The sequence below is a fragment of the Ictidomys tridecemlineatus genome, chromosome 1, assembly GCF_052094955.1.
Source record: "Ictidomys tridecemlineatus isolate mIctTri1 chromosome 1, mIctTri1.hap1, whole genome shotgun sequence".
In the NCBI taxonomy this organism is placed as follows: Eukaryota; Metazoa; Chordata; class Mammalia; order Rodentia; family Sciuridae; genus Ictidomys; species Ictidomys tridecemlineatus.
Genome location: NC_135477.1, coordinates 72,552,883 through 72,570,847, shown reverse-complemented (window position 1 = coordinate 72,570,847; position 17,965 = coordinate 72,552,883). Strand labels below are relative to the sequence as shown.

Genomic DNA, 17,965 nt, shown 5'->3' with positions numbered 1-17,965 from the left:
TGGAGCTGGAGAATATCATGTTAAGTGAAATAAGTCAGACATAGAAAGTCAAGAGTCCAATGTTCTTGCTCATATGTGGAAGCTAGAGCATGAAAAGGGGGCAAAGGCAGGGAGGGGAGAATCCCATGATAAAAGAAGGAACATCAGCAGACTGAGGAAAGGGAAACTGGGTAGGGAAGAGGGATGGGAAAAGGAAGGAATGGTGCAATTAAATTGACCAAATTTTACTATGTACATATTTTAATATACCACAGTGAATTTCACCTTTATGTACATCTATTAAGAAACAATAAATAAATAAATACAAGGAAAACCAGTAGGCTAGAGGAAAGAGAACCAGGAAAAGAGAGGAGGGAAAGGCAAGAGGAACAACTAAACATTGAAGTGGAACAAATTATATTTCATGCATGTGTAATTATGTCACATGAAGTCTACTATTATGTATAATAATAATAATGCACTAATAAAACATTTATATAAAGAGATGATGGTTGATATTCATATCTTGGTCTTTGCAGTATGATGGCAAATGCTAGTATTTAGCTAGTATGATGAAGTCAACGTTAATTTTTAGAAATTTTTTATCATATTTGTAGATTGTCTTGATTCATTTTGCTCTTGGATTTATAAACTCTAAAGTGTTTATATATTTTATAAATGACTCCCAACTTTTATTCATAAATTCATGTGTTCTTTTTGTTAATTTCATTTTTTAAAAAATTAATGTCTTCTAAATTTGGTTTTTCTTTGGACAATATGAACATATATTTCCATTGCTTACACATACCCTACTAGACCTGTTTTCTGAGTTCACTATCTTTTGACTTACACTTTATTTAGAATTTAGAATTTTTCTGATTTCTCTGAATTTCAAACATTTTGTAGTAAAAATGTCTAGTAATTTCATAATTATTTAAAAATATTTTGTACTATGTGTTTTGCTGCTTGGAAATCCTGACTTTATATTTTTATTTTATGTTTTATTTTTATAAAGCTAATCATATATTTCTGGTTTAGCATTTCAAGTTTGCTTTTCTTTGTCCTTTCTATACATTTAGTTTTCCATGTATTTTAGTTGTGTATTTGTAATTATTTCTACTTTTTAAAAAAATTTTAAAATGTACTCATACTGGTTAATCATTAATTAGTAAACTTATATTACTCATTTTTAGACTTTCAAAAACAAAGTCCACATATTTTCTCTTAGTATAATTTTAGCTACATTTACTGTAAAATATTACTATAAGAAAATATTTTGCCATTATTCCAAATTCCTCTTTAATCCGGGGGCTATATAGAAATATGTTTTGTTATTATTTTTCCACTAAAGTGGATTTAGACTTTATTTTTGTTGGTGATAATGTGTGTGTGTGTGTTTATGTGGAATACATATTTCACAAAGTTGAATAATGTGAACATATATTAAAGTAAAAACTATTTGAAACTTTCTTGCATTTACAACTAAATTTTAAGTGCAAGTACAAACCATTTGATTGAGTTTTACATACTCAAATTGCCCAAATCCCAGCTGATTAAACAGTACCCTAAAAGTCAACTGGCAATTAATAACATTATTAATTAATGTTATTAATTAATAACACATTATTGATAGCTTATTTATATTTTACAAATTTTATTTCTCAATATGGGCCTAAAGATTAGATTGATATTATTTTGCTATGCCATTGAAGCCATTAAAGTTAGGTAGTCAGTGTAGTTAGGTAAATCGGGTCTAATATCGAGTGAAATCTAAAATGGAGGCCATGCTGAGAATGATTCAGGGAAAACACAGGACGACTCATGGATTGTTAATGAAGTCCCAAAAAGGCCCTAGGCCAAAGTCCACATTAAAGAAGTGTTAATGAACAGCCCCCAGCACACTTGAAGGTGCTGACTCAGAAGTCCTTCCTGACCAGATTACTTCTTTGGCCCACCTGTGTCCCACCCCTCGGGCCTTCCAACCTACATTCCATCCCCAAAACTATAAAAAGGGGAAACAACCACACTTCCACGGATTCCACCTCTTGGGTCCCCTTCTTCCTCCGGGAGAAGTCTTTTCTGCTGTCCTTTAATAAACTTCTAATTTCTACTCTGACCTTGCCTCTGCGTGCTTCTTTGGTGTTATTCTTCAACATCGGGGAAGCAAGGACTCGTCACTGGTCAACAGCGGTAACACCATTACTGTGACCCTTACCAATATTTTCATGTTTTTCCAATTATCATAATTCAATCAACCTTATATACTTTTTAAAACAATTTTTATTACATTATAGTTGCACATACTAGTGGGATTTGCTGTTACATATTCATTTATGCACACAATTTAAAAATGTAACTTGGCTAATATCACTGCCTGGCATATCCCCTCGCCATCCCCACCTCCACCCCTTGGTCCCATTCTTCTACTGATCTTTCTTGATTATTATGAGATCCACCCTACATTTCTTTGTCTTTTTCCTCCCTAGTTTCTACATATGAGAGAAAACAGGATTCTTGACCTCTGAGTTTGACTTACTTTGTTTAACAAAATGTTCGCTAGTTCTATCCATTTTCCTGCAAATGGCATGATTTTATTTTTCTTCATGCTGAATAAAACTCTTTCGTTTCTATACCACATTTTCTTCATCTATTCATCTGTTGATGAAAACCTAAGCTGGTTCCATAGTTTGGCAATTGTGGATTGTGCTGTTAAAAACATGGACATGTATGTGTCACTGTAGAAAGATGACATTAATTGTTCAGGATAAATACTGAAAGATGGGTCATGGGGTGCCTAGTATTTTGAGAAACCTCCATACTGATTTCCATAGTGGTTGTACTAATTTGCTATCCCACCAACAGTACAAGTGTTCCTTTTTCTCCACATTCTCATGTTTATTATATGAGTGTTCTTGATATCTGTCATTCTGACTGGCTTGAGAAGAGATCAGTGCAGTTTTGTGTGGGAAGCCACCCCTGAGCTATTTGAGTATCTTCTTTTGGCCTTGGAGCCAAGGAGCTTTTGGTTTGTCATTGCAAGCTACTTTGTGGCTCCTCCCACTTAATGGATTGTGCAATGCACGTGATCTCTGTCTTTGCTCAGCGAGGAAGACTGATCCCATAGCTCTCCACAGTCGCAGGTGACCCATTGGGAACTGGACAGCCCACCTCCTACCCTAACTGGCTAAGAACATTCTGTAGAAAGCCTCTGAAGTTCCCTCATATAAATAAAGCAAACATGGGCTCTTATGCTCTCTTTCTAGCATGAAAGCTGGACCCTTAAGATCAAAGAGCTGTCTTGCCCTCCCTCTTTAAAACTATTTTCTATGTGGTGTGATTTTTCAGGTATTTCTCAGCCAACCCACTCCACCCAGGGGAACCCAGCTTCCATCATCTGTGGGGGCTGTGTGTGAGAGTTTTGATTTCCGTTTCCCTTATTGATAGAGATGTTGAATACTTTTCATATATTTGTTGGCTATTTGTATTTGTTCTTTGAAAATTGCCTGCTTAATTCATTTGCCCATTTATTAATTAGATTATCTAGTTTTGGTATTAATTTTTTTTTTAGTTTTTTGCTCTGGATATTGATACTCTGTCAGAAGAGTAGCTGGAAAAGATTTTCTCCAATTCTGTATGCTTTCTGTTCATATTCCTAATTGTTTTGTTTACTACACAGAAGGTTTTTAATTTGATGCCATCCCATTTATTAACTCTTGAAATAATTTCCTGAGCTTTAGGAGTCCTATTGATAAAAGTCATTTCCTGTGCCTATATCCTAGACTGTTGACCCTACACTTTCTTTTAGGAGTTCCATAAGGATTTAGTTTCATTCTTCTATATAGGAAACACTGGTTTTCCTGGCACCATTTTTTAAAAAGGTTATCTTTTGTCCAATGTATGTTTTTGGCTCCTTTGTGAAGGATCAAATGTGTGGGTTTCTCTCATGTATTCTGTTCTGTTTCTTTGGTCTTCCTGTATATTTTCATTCCAGTACCATTGCAGTTTTTGTTACTATAGCTCCATAGTATAATTTCAATTAAGATATTTCAATGTCTCCAGCATTGCTTTTGTGACTTAAAATTGCTATTGCTATTCTGGTTCTTTTATTCTTCCAAGTGGATTTTAGAAATGTTTTTTCTAGTTCTGTGAAGAATGATATTTGTGTACTGATGGGAATTGCATTGAATTTGTATATTGTTGTTGTTACTATGGCCATTTTAACTATTAATTCTGCCTATCCATGAACATGGGAGGTCTTTTCATTTTCTGAGGTCATCTTCAATTTTTTCTTCAGTGTTCTATAGTTTTTGTTGTAGAGGTCTTTCACCTCCTTGACTAGGTTTATTCCTTGATAAAAATCTTGAGGCTATTGTGGATGGAATTGTTCTGATTTTTATCTCAGGAGATCCATTATTAGCATGTAGGAAAGCTACTGACTTTGTATATGGATTTTGTAACCGACTTTGCCAGATTTGTTTATTAGCTCTAGTAGTCTTTTGGTGGAGTTTTTTTTTTGTGTGTGGGGGGGTCTTCTAGGTATAGGATCTTATCATCTGCCAATAGTTATAACTTGACTTATTCCTTTTCTATTTTTATCCCCTCTATTTCCTTCTATTGCTTAATTGCTCTGGCTAGAATTTTAGGGACTATATTAAATAGAAATCCTTGTTTTGTCCCAGATTTTAAAGAAAATGCTTTCAGTTTTTCCCATATTGTGAGATTTGGTTTGTGTTTTTCATATGTAGCTTTTATCATGTTGTTTTAGTCAGCTTTTTCACTGCTGTGACTAAAAGATGAGACCAACACAATTATAAAGGAAGAATAATTTATTTGAGGGCTCATGGTTTCAGAGTTCTTAGTCCATAGAAGGCCAGCCTTATTCCTCAGGTCTTGAGGTAAGGCTGAACATCATGGTGGGAGAGGGTGGCAGTGGGAAGCATCTCACATCATTGTGACCAGGAAGCAGAGAGAGAGTTTTCCACTGGCCAGATAGAAGCCATGCCCCAATTCCCACTTGCTCCAGCTATACTCTACCACTTCAGTTACCACTCAGTTAATTCCCATAAAGAGATGTCCTCTTGATTCAGTTTTGGCATCTTGTATTTGTCTAGAAATGAATTATTTTTTTTAGGTTTTCCAAGTTATTGGTGTATGTTTTCAAAATAGTTTCTAATGATCTGCTGGATTTCTATGATGTCTGTGGTAATTTCTCTTTTTTCATCTCTAATTGTATTAATTTGTGTTTTTTCTTTTTCTTTTTGAAAAAGAAAATAAGGGCTTATCACTCTGGTTTATGTTTTCAAATAACCACATCTTTGTTTCATTGATCATTTGTACTGCTTTTATTCTCAAGTTAATTGATTTCAACTCTGATCTTTCCTTTTTTAAAAAATTTTTTATTGATTTTTAAAAAAATAAATGACAGTGGAATGCATTAAAACACTTATTACACTTATACAGCACAATTTTTCATATCTCTGATTGTATATAAAGTATTTTGACACCAATTTGTATATTCATACATGTACTTTGGATAATGATATCTATCACATTTGCATTTCTCTAATTGCTAGAGATTATGAACATTGTTTCATATATTTGTTGATTGCTTGTATCCTCTTCTGAGAAGTGTCTGTTCAGGTTCTTGGCCCGTTTGTTGATTGGATTATTTGTTATTTTGGTGCTTAGCTTTTTGAGTTTTTTATATACCCCAGAGATTAGTGCTATATCTGATGTGTGAGGGGTAAAAATTTGCTCCCAGGATGTAGGCTCTTTGTTTACCTCACAGATTGTTTTTTTTTTGCTGAGAAGAAACATTTTAGTTTGATTCCATCCCATTTATTGATTCTTGGTTTTAATTCTTGCACCAAAGGAGCCTTATTAAGGAAGTCATGGCCTAATCTGACTTGATGAAGATTAGGGCCTATTTTTTCTTCTATTAGACACAGAGTCTCTGTGTTTTAATTCCAAGATCCTTGATCCACTTTGAGTTGAGTTTTGTGAATAGTGAGAGATAGGGGTTTAATTTCATTTTGTTGCATATAGATTTCCATATTTTCCAGCACCATATGTTGAAGAGGCTATCTTTTCTCCAATGCATGTTTTTGGCACCTTTGTCTAATATAAGATAATTGTAATTTTGTGGGTTAGTCTCTGTGTCCTCTATTTTGTACCATTGGTCTACCAGTCTGTTTTGGTGCCAAGACCATGCCGTTTTAATTACTATTGCTCTGTAGTATAGTTTAAGGTCTGGTATAGTGATGCCACCTGCTTTACTCTTCCTGCTAAGGATTGCTTTAGCTATTCTGGGTCTCTTATTTTTCCAGATGAATTTCATGATTGTGAAGAGGATCCAACATGGTGTCGGGCGCGGAGAGATCAAGTTTCTGACCTCTTCAGCTGCTCGGGCATAGGGAGTCTTAAACCATCTAAATGCTGTTTGATCAGGATCACTAGGCAATGCTGAGCTAACATGGATCTGGGGCAAACAGTCTGCGACTCTCAGAACATGCACCGAGCCCGGATCGGCTGAATTCAGGCTACCGTTTGCCTGTGTCTCGCAGACAAACCGCTGTGCCTCAGCGCTAAATGATCCCCCTGAAACAACTGGTCAGCTCTTCTGAACCTGCAGAGGTTAATACCAAATGAGCCTTCATAGGCAGTGGCCACAGAATTGAGACGGGGCTTGGGAGAGCCGGTCAGGACCCACCCGTTGCATCGGTCACCCAGCAAAGGGAACGAACTGTCGCCATTTGCTTGGGATACCACCATGGCAGAGAACTGACGTCACCAGAATTCGGCAGAGGAGATAACTTCATTGAAACCGGTGGCGGGAGGTGTGTAACCCCCTAGCCTTCCCTCTCCACACAGCAGGGAAACCTCAAGGGCCCCTCCCAGCTCTCCCGTGAGCGTGATAGTCAGACTGAGGGAATCAGGAGCGGCAGGCGCGGGACCCGCAGCGTGGACCCCCGGCTACTGCTCCCACCAGCGCTAAAAACTGAAGTCTCTTGCACCAGCTCCTGGGGACGCGGTTACCGGAGGGTACACAAAATACGCTGAGCGTTCTCAGCCCCAAGCTCCACAACCTTAGGGTCTGAGGGAATAGCAAACAGGGAGAGTGTACCCAGTCGTTCATGAAAATAGGGCTCCTGGGAGCAGCAGACCTGGCGTGTAGCCAGTATTATGATGAATGTCACCAGTGAGCGGGGCCTGGCTTGAGGAAACGTGGGGAAGTGACTAGACACAAGACAAGGCCCTAAGCACTCAGGATTGAAGACCCGCCCAGTCTGGGAGGAGAAGCTGCTGCATAGTGATTAGTTCCCGCCTACTGAGAGGAGAAGCTTGGCAGGTGGGCACAGCTCCACTTACTGGAAGAGAAGTTAATCAAACTCTAAGACTGCCTTTTTTACTTCTTTTATTATTATTATTTGGGTTTTTTTCATTTTTATTTTTTAATTTTTAAAATTATTTTTATTATTTTTTAATTTTTAATTTTTATTTTTTTGATTTTTAAAAAATTTTTTTTCTTTTTTTATCTTCTATTTTTGTCTTTTGTCTTTTCATTTCTTTCAATTTCCTTATTCTTCTTTCCTTGAATGCTACCTGTTTACTCTCATTCTCTTTAGTGACTTCTTCCCTTCCCTTCTAATACCTTTCCTCCCAAGCATCACGACACTGTTTATGTGTAATTTACTAAATATGTATAGGTCAATGTTCCGAGGCATTATATAGTGATACCAAGTCCCTAGCTACACCCGAATACTCCAGACCATTCTCCTGTTAATATCCCTCATCAGTAGAGCAACCCTCCAAGGTTGCCAAGAGATACCAACCTCAATACCATCACATCATTTGACCTAAATATAAGTCCCAAGACCAAACCACAGACCACTATATGCCATCAAAATCTGTACACAGTTTAGGAAATGAATGAATCTGCATTAAAGTGCAATAAGACTCATAATCTCTAGTCATAGTCTCCTATCACAAAAGAGAGACCCCAGAGACACACAAAACCAAATAAATTTATAGGTGTAAACAGTAACTCAGCAGTCAAACAGAACATGAGCAGCATGAAAAAGCAAGTAAGAAAATGAGTACAAACAATGCATGACAGCCTAAATACTCAGGAGGACCTAGAGGCATCAGAAAAATGGTTAAATAAAGAACTCAAGGAATACCTTAGACAGATGGAATGGAATCTTAAAGATGATATGAGACAGCAAATTCAAACAATGAAAGAACACATTGAAAATGAATTACATAAACAGATAAAAGACGCAAATAAGCATCTTTATCAGGAGATAGAGATTATTAAAAAAATCAAACAATAATTCTAGAAATGAAGGAAACTATAAACCCAATTAAAAACTCAAATGAGAATATCACTAACAGAGTGGAGCAAGTAGAAGCCAGAACGTTGGATAATGAAGACAAAATATATCAACTTGAAAAGAGTCTAGCCAACTCAGAAAGGGTGGTAAAAAATCACATGGAAAACATCCAAGAGATATGGGATAACATAAAAAAACAAACATAAGAGTCATCAGGATAGAGGAAGGTATAGAGGTTCAAAGTGAGGGAATGAGCAACCTGCTGAATGAAATAATTACAGAAATCTTTCCAGAAATAACAAATTGTAGATGCATATAGGACACCGAGCATACAAAATCACAGTAGACCAACGCCAAGACACATTGTTATGAAGATATGAAATATAAAGAACAAAGAGAAAATATTAAAAGCTACAAGAGAAAGGAGGCAGATTACATTCAGGGGTAAACCAATAAGGTTAACAACGGATTTTTTTATCACAGACGCTGAAAGTGAGAAGATCCTGGAACAATGTATTTCAAACACTGAAAGACAATGGATGCCAACCAAGAATTTTGTATCCAGGAAAATTAAGCTTCAGGTACGACAACAAAATAAAAGTCTTCCATGATAAACAAAAGTTAAAAGAATTTGCAGCCAGAAAACCAGCATTGCAAAGCATCTTGAGCAAAACACTACACGAGGAGGAAATGAAAAACAATAACCAAAACCAACAGTGAGAAGTACCTTAGTAAATCCAGATGGTGGGGGGAAAGCTAATCATGGAGAAACAAACCAAATTAAAAAACAAAAAGATAAATAATCAAACATGGCAGGAAGTACAAACCATATATCAATAGTAACTCTAAACATTAATGGCTTCAACTCACCAATAAAGTGACATAGGCTGGTAACATGGATTAAAAAAACAAATCCAACAATATGCTCCTTCCAGGAGACACATCTGATTGGAAAAGACATACACAGGCTGAAGGTGAAAGGTTGGGAAAAAATATACCATGCACACGGTCCTTGTAAGCGAGCAGACTTGGCCATCCTCATATTGAATAAAATCAACTTCAAGATTAAGTTAATCAAAAGAGATAAGGAAGGACATTATATACTGTTAAAAGGAACCATTCACCAACAAGACATAACAATTATCAATATTTATGCACCAAATAAAGGTGCTGCGATGTTCATAAAACAAACTCTCCTCAAGTTCAAGAATCAAATAGACCACAACACAATAATTATGGGTGACTTCAACACACCTCTCTCAGCATTGAACAGATCCTCCAAACAAAAGTTGAATAAAGAAAATATAGAACTCAATATCACAATCAATAACCTAGACTTAACTGACATATATAGAATATATCAACTATCATCAAGTGGATATACTATTTTCTCAGCAGCACATGGATCCTTCTCAAAAATAGATCATATATTATGCCATAGGGCAACCCTCAGTAAATATAAAGGGATGGAGATAATACCATGCATTTTATCTGATCATAATGGAATGAAACTGGAAATCAATGATAAAAGAAGGAAGGAAAAATCCTACATCACATGGAAAATGAACAATATATTACTGAATGATCAATGGGTTACAGAAGATATAAAGGAGGAAATCAAAAAATTCTTAGAGATAAATGAAAATACAGACACAACATATTGGAATCCTTGGGACACATGAAAGCAGTTTTAAGAGGGAAATTCATCACCTGGAGGTCATTCCTCAAAAAAGAAAAAAACAACAAATAAATGAGCTCACACTTCATCTCAAACCCTAGAAAAGGAAGAGCAAAACAACAGCAAATATAGCAGAAGGCAAGAAATAATTAAAATCAGAGCGGAAATCAACGAAATTGAAACAAAAGAAACTATTGAAAAAATTGACAAAACTAAAAGTTGGTTTTTTGAAAAAATAAATAAGATCACAGATCCTTAGCCATGCTAACAAAGAGAAGAAGAGAGAGAACTCAAATTACTAACATACAGGATGAAAAAGGCAATATCACAACAGCTGCTACAGAAATAAAGAGGACAATTAGAAATTATTTTGAAAACCTATATTCCAATAAAATAGAAGATAGTGAAGACATCGATAAATTTTTTAAGTCATATGATTTGACCAGACTGAGTCAGGAAGATACACACAATTTGAACAGACCAACATCAATGATGAAATAGAAGAAGCAATTAAAAGCCTACCAACCAAGAAAAGCCCAGGATCTGATGGGTATACAGCGGAGTTTTACAAAACCTTTAAAGAAGAATTAATATCAACACTTTTCAAGTTATTTCAGGAAATAGAAAAGGAGGGAGCTCTTCCAAATTCATTCTATGAGGCCAACATCACCCTGATTCCGAAACCAGACAAGGACACCTCACAGAGAGAGAACTACAGACCAATATCTCTAATAAACCTAGATGCAAAAATCCTCAATAAAATTCTGGTGAATCGGATACAAAAACACATCAAAAAAATTGTGCACCATGATCAAGTAGTATTCATCCCTGGGATGCAAGGGTGGTTCAATATACGGAAATCAATAAATGTTATTCACCACATCAATAGACTTAAAGATAAGAACCATATGATCATCTTGATAGATGCAGAAAAAGCATTCGACAAAGTACAGCATCCCTTTATGTTCAAAACATTAGAAAAACTATGGATAACAGGAACTTACCTCAACATTGTAAAAGCTATCTATGCTAAGCCTCAGGCTAGCATCATTCTGAATGGAGAAAAATTGAAGGCATTCCCTCTAAAATCTGGAACAAGACAGGGATGCCCTCTATCACCACTTCTATTCAATATAGTTCTCGAAACACTGGCCAGAGCAATTAGACAGGCGAAAGAAAGTAAAGGCATAAAAATAGGAAAAGAAGAACTTAAATTATCACTATTTGCAGATGACATGATTTTATATCTAGAAGACCCAAAAGGGTCTACAAAGAAACTATTAGAACTAATAAATGAATTCAGCAAAGTGGCAGGATATAAAATCAACATGCATAAATCAAAGGCATTTCTGTATATCAGCAACAAAACTTCTGAAACAGAAATGAGGAAAAACACTCCATTCACAATATCCTCAAAAAAAATAAAATACTTGGGAGTCAACCTAACAAAAGAGGTGAAAGATTTATACAATGAAAACTACAGACCCCTAAAGAGAGAAATAGAAGAAGATCTTTGAAGATGGAAAAATATACCCTGTTCATGGATAGGCAGAACTACCATCATCAAAATGGCGATGTTACCAAAAGTTCTCTATAGGTTTAATGCAATGCCAATCAAAATCCCAATGGCATTTCTTGTAGAAATAGATAAAGCAATCATGAAATTCATATGGAAAAAAAAAAGACCCAGAATAGCAAAAGCAACTCTAAGCAGGAAGTGTGAATCAGGCGGTATAGTGATACCAGATTTCAAACTATACTACAGAGCAACAGTAACAAAAACAGCATGGTACTGGTACCAAAACAGGCAGGTGGACCAATGGTACAGAATAGAGGACACAGTAATCAATCCACAAAGTTAAAACTATCTTATATTTGATAAAGGTTCTAAAAGCTTGCAATGGAGGAAGCATAGCATCTTCAACAAATGGTGCTGATAAACTGGAAATCCATATGCATCAAAATGAATCTGAATCCCCTTCTCTCGCCATGCACAAAAGTTAACTCAAAATGTATCAAGGAGCTTGATATCAAATCAGAGACTCTACATCTGATAGAAGAAAATGTTGGCTCCGATCTACATATTGTGGGGCCAGGCTCCAAATTTCTTAATAGGATACCTATAGCACAAGAGTTAACAACAAGAATCAACAAATGGGACTTACTTAAACTAAAAAGTTTTTTTCTCAGCAAGAGAAACAATAAGAGAGGTAATAGGGAGCCTACATCCTGTGAACAAATTTTTACTCCTCACACTTCAGATAGAGCCCTCATATCCAGAGTATACAAAGAACTCAAAAAATTAAACAATAAGATAGCAAATAATCCAATCAACAAATGGCCAAGATCCTGAACAGACACTTCTCAGAAGGGGACATACAGTCAATCAACAAGTACATGAAAAAATGCTCACCATCTCTAGCAGTCAGAGAAATGCAAATCAAAACCACCCTAAGATACCATCTCACTCCAGTAAGATTGGCAGCCATTATGAAGTTAAACAACAACAAGTGCTGGTGAGGATGTGGGGAAAGGGGTACTCTTGTACATTGCTGGTGGGATGAAAATTGGTGCGGCCAATTTGGAAAGCAGTATGGAGATTCCTTGGAAAGCTGGGAATGGAACCACCATTTGACCCAGCTATTCCCCTTCTTGGACTATTCCCTAAACACCTTAAAAGAGCGTACTATAGAAATACTGCTACAACAATGTTCACAGCAGCACAATTCACAATAGCTAGACTGTGGAACCAACCTAGATGCCCTTCAATAGATGAATGGATAAAAATAATGTGGCATTTATACACAATAGAGTATTACTCTGCACTAAAAAATGACAAAATCATGGAATTTGCAGGGAAATGGATGATACTAGAGCAGATTATGCTAAGTGAAGCTAGCCAATCCCTAAAAAACAAATGCCAAATGTCATCTTTTATATAAGGAGAGCACTAAGAACAGAATAAGTGAATAAAATGCTTTTATGATTTTCATTCCTTTGAGAAAAATAGATGTTTAAGCAAGGCTATGTCAGAGTCCAGGTGAGGGTTTTTAACTCAGCATACTCCAGTTTCACAGAATATTTGGGAAACAGTGACCACCAGTGAAGAGGCTGCTATTACCCACAGACTGATTGCAGCAAGCTTCATAAACCTGGGCCCCAGAGTCACAGGAACGAGGGACTTGCAACACTGACAAGTAGTCTGGGAGAGTGAGGCCAGAACCTGTAGGCATGAAGCAGGTGAATATGAGAGCAGGATCATGTAGAGCAGATGCCATCTACTCTGAGTAAGGAGGGTACCTGACCCCTGACTTTGGGGCCACTAGGGTAAAGTTCACACACCTTGAGCTCCCATTGCTTTCTGCAGTGAATTGCCTTATAGTACTCAGAGGAGTAATGGGGTTTGAAATCCCTGTCAGTTTGGTCTTACAATTTTGCATTTGTGTTAGCAAACTCTTAGTGGTAATGATTGTAGGATTTCAGGGTCAAAGCACAAGCCATGCAAAGGATTCTTATTTACATTAATTATTAATGTACAGAGAATGATTTTTATTTCCAGCCATTTTCATTTATTTCTAATGCTTGATTCAGACTTGATTCCCCTTTAGATGACTATTCTTCAAGGGAATTCATCCCTCTGCTGGCCCTGATTCTTCTCCTTCTTTTGCATGGACTATTTCATTAAGTTTCATAGTGCAAGCTTTTTGCTTATATGAATTCTTTCACTTTCAGCATGGAAGGTTTTTATTTTACTTTCAATTCTGAAGAAAAATTTGCTGGATATGTTAATCTTGGTTGGTATATATGATTCCAAACCCTCCCTGCTTTTAGGATTTGAACTGTGAATTCATTTGAAATTCTGTTTTTCTTCAAAATGTGACTTTCTTTTTTATCCTGACATTTTAATTATATTGTGTTTTGGAGAAGATCTTTATTGATTTGGGGTTCTAAGAGGCTCTATAATTGGATTTCCATCTCATTCTTAAATGTTTTGAAGTTTTTTTTATATTTGTTGAAGTGTGTGCATTCCTATATTTTGTATTTGGGTGCCTTCATCTATGGCAATGATTCTTCCTTTGTTATCTAAAATTTTTTGAATATTCTGGTCATGGTCTCTTATTTTTAAAATTACATACTTTGCTTTCAAGTCCTGAGAATCTGTCTTCAAAGTGGTCTAATTTAGTGGTGATATTTTCCACTTAATTTTTAATTCGGTTTACTGAATCTTTCCAGGATTTCTCTTTTATTCTTTTTCAGAATTTCTTTTTGAAATCATCTTTTACTTCCTGTATTTTAAAATTCTTTACATCTTCTTTTAGTTCACTGAACATTTTAACTATGAATTTTCTAAATTCTCAACATTTTCATTACTGTGGTGTCAATGGGATCAGTTGTTGAAGTGTTGTGGGTGTTTGAAGTGGTATTTATATCTAACTGGTATTTATACCTAACTGAATACACAAGCTGTGTATTCAGTTAGGTATAAATACCTCTACTGTCTCACAATAAAATGGCTCCCGCTGTATCAACCTTCACAAGTTGCTTGTCACCACTCCCCCCCCTTTAGTTTGCCCAGCCAGACTGTGGCAACCATTTAAAGTGCAGGTAATTTAGTGTCTTTCGTGATGCTAAAGTTAATCCATGTAGGTCAATGTAAAAGTTTTGTTGACTCACAAAATTTCTGAATTAATAAATAACTTTAAATTGCAATTAAAAAGAGTAAAAGAGAACTTGAATAGTAGATGTGGATTATGATAGTGATGATAATTATACCCCAGGATTATCATTATAAGTGAGAATATATATTGTGTTGAGCTTTCTAACAGCTAATACAAACAGCTTTTATTTTAAAACATCAGCATATGCAGGGACCAATTAAGAATGAGATCAAAAGTCATTTGAAGCCTCCTTTAATTCAAAACATATTTCCTTAGAGATCTATTGGGCAGGAGTGCCTGACATTGGTATCTGGAATCCTGACACCATAAATACAATCACGTGGGTTTATACTACATGAAGGAAGCTTCATCCTTATTGGAAAGCTCTTAAGAGTTGTCTGCTAGAAACTCTTAATTCCTCAAATGTAACTGTTTTATACAAAAAGTTGTTCAAATTGGTATTAATGATGGCAAAGGACTTCTTTAGTACTGGACATGTAATGAACAGCTTCATAATATTTCTTTAACAAGGAATCAAGGAATCTTAATGAGGAGGCTTGGTATTTATGGAAAAGTAGATATTCCTTGGAACACAGACGGATAAACCACGCCCTTGAAAAAAAATTTAGCACATTAATTCAACAAAAATATCTAAATCATTTACCTTCTACATTTTGGTGTTTGGGGTTTTTGATATAAAAGATCTAGTCCCTGTCCTCAAGAAGTTCTTGGTTTAGAAGGGAGATGCAATCACAGCATCAAGATACCATGATAAATGCTATGATGGAGACCAAAATTTCTGGAACCCATTAGGTCTTTTATAAGTTTCCTGCTTCAGTTGAGAAATTTTGTGAATAAATTGTCCTGTTTTTTTTCCAAGGATAGGCACATGCCACTTTTACTTGCTTGGAAGCACAACAGACAAGTTGCAGCAGTTTTAATTCAGAAAAAAAAGCAAATATACATGTAGTTGACAAGGATAAAAGGTATAGTAAAGATATTTTTCAAAGTTTAATGGAATGATAAATAATTCAAGTAAAAATATTAAATTAATGGGAAGAAGAATATTAACTTACTCTTATTGGGATAAAGTGAAATACAGGAACACATATCACCTATTAGAAAAGCAATTATATGGACTGGGAAATACAAATAACATTATACAGTATGATTCTATGGCCCAGAGCAGGCATGTGCTCACTTCTGCCACTTTTGCCAACTGACTCATTTTCTTCCTATGTATAGGTAGGGTAGGACAGGGGTACAATCTGGCAGAGCTATCACAGAGCTTTAGTTGGATGGTTGGTAACATGCTTATGCTGAGACCAGTGAATGGAATCCATTTAGCTTGTTTTCTAGGAGTGAGGAAAGAGCAGCTCCCACTCATGGTCATTGAAGTCAACCTTGTTCAGGAAAGTACATCTTTATAGGATGAAGCTTGAAAGGTCCTGCAGAAGGAGGACATGGGAGTGGAAGCCCACAGGAAGGAAGATGTTGAGATATTTGAGGACACAGAAGTACAACTTATTTAGATAGTACTTAGGGAAACAGAATCCCACGTGCAGTCCTCTACCTTAGAGGCAATCATTCCCACTGAGTGTCTGAGTGTCTGTGAATATTTCGAAGTGCTTTTATGGCCCTGAAGGACTTTTACTGGGAAATTAATTGAATTGTATAATTTATAATGTTTTAATGTGTCTAAGAAAGGAATTCCCAGTAACAACATATACATTTGTTCTTTTCTCTAGTGTATCTTCATCTTTCAAACCATTAACATGTTTCAGGGAAATCCCTGTGCCATTTTTGAGTAAAGGGAGGCAATAGGTACATTTTCATATGTGGTTTCCATGCCAAAGCACCAGGGATACCACATTCAAGTTAGTCAACTCTGATCCAGGGAGAGATAAGGGAGAAGGAGCAGTATATCTTTCTACCTCATTCTAGATTATGAGGTTTGTTTCAGTCCAGGGCACAAAGTTTATGTTGGCCTCTGCTTGGATTCTTCAGTTCAGGCTTCAGGGCAGGCAGTGTTTGAAGATAAATGATTCCCAGACTAGGACAATTTGAAATTGATCTAAGTGTGACTTCATTGAATGATTCATAGAATGAGAAAATTGAAGGCAGAAAGAAGTAAACAAATGTTTTCTTAAAATGGAGGTCACATTTTAATCCTATCAGCCCAAAATCTCATTTAATATAGTGATATCCAAACACTCACCAAATTTTATTACTTTAAAAAATTGGACTCACCCATTTTTATAATGCATTTTGCTCTAAATATTTGCAGAGGAACCTGGTGCTGGTGATACTAAGCCTACTTCAAAAGAGAGCAACAAGAAATCTGATACCAAGGTAAATTCCCTAGTGTCAAATTCATTTTCTTGCTGTGAATTTTATTTGTAAAGTGTTTAGTCTTACAATTTAACAATGATTTCCTTGTTATTTTATTTGGAAATGTTCTTTGAGAAATTATTTCATACATATGTTGGGTTTATTTGTTTTTGTATTTCTTACATACATGATAATAGTGGAATGACTACATTCATAATTATCCATTCACAACACAATTTTTGTAACTCTGTATGTAAAGTATGTTCATGCCAATTATGCCATTATACATGAGCTCTCTTATTTTTTTTTCATTACAATTCTTAATACACCTCTATACCACACCAGTGTTCCATCTGATAATTTAGGAAAGTAGGGGCTTTTGAAAATCCATAACCACAGCACAATTACATTAGTAGAAGCATTCTAATGTCACAGGAAATCTGAGATTTGGTCAAGGATTATTTGGATAAGTTCACTGTGACTTTCAAAATCAGCTTATAATTTATAACACTCAGGACAAAATAAGTCTTTAATGAACTGAATAAGTATTTATGAATCTTGAAATTTTCCTAATGCCTTTAGTTTGAATGCTATGCAGAACACTGCACATAATTTTTTCTCTTGGCCACTTTATGATTTCATGTCATATACTTTTTATTAGAGTGTTTCCTCATTTCTATTCTGGGTTCATATTCATATTTAAACTGTGAGAATCTGTTAAAAAGTAGAAACTTATAGCTGTTTCTCAATATTTCTATTGTAAAGGTATTGTACTCTGGTTTCTGAGTCTTTTCCATTAAGAGTATTTAAATCTCTTAATCTAATTGAAGACTAGATGTTTTCCGCAAATACCAACAAGTCCTTGAAGCAGAAAGTCTGAAAAACCATGTGGTATGATTTGAACTTCCAAAAATTTTTTCATTGAATATGTTTTAAAACATATACTCTGAATTTTTATGTCTTCGTCTGTAATTTCAGGTTCAGAA

At 35.6% G+C, this 17,965-nt stretch overlaps 1 long non-coding RNA gene across 2 annotated transcripts in view; it reads left to right on the top strand.

The window, feature by feature from the left end:
* The first annotated feature begins 6,225 nt into the window (after window positions 1-6,225).
* LOC110597397 (uncharacterized) overlaps window positions 6,226-17,965 on the top strand; it is a 56,528-nt gene continuing 44,788 nt past the window's right edge. For both annotated transcript variants that reach the window (XR_013436126.1, XR_013436124.1), the window contains exons 1-2: window positions 6,226-7,327; window positions 16,936-17,000. This is a non-coding gene — a long non-coding RNA (uncharacterized LOC110597397). The remainder of the gene's footprint in view (window positions 7,328-16,935; window positions 17,001-17,965) is intronic.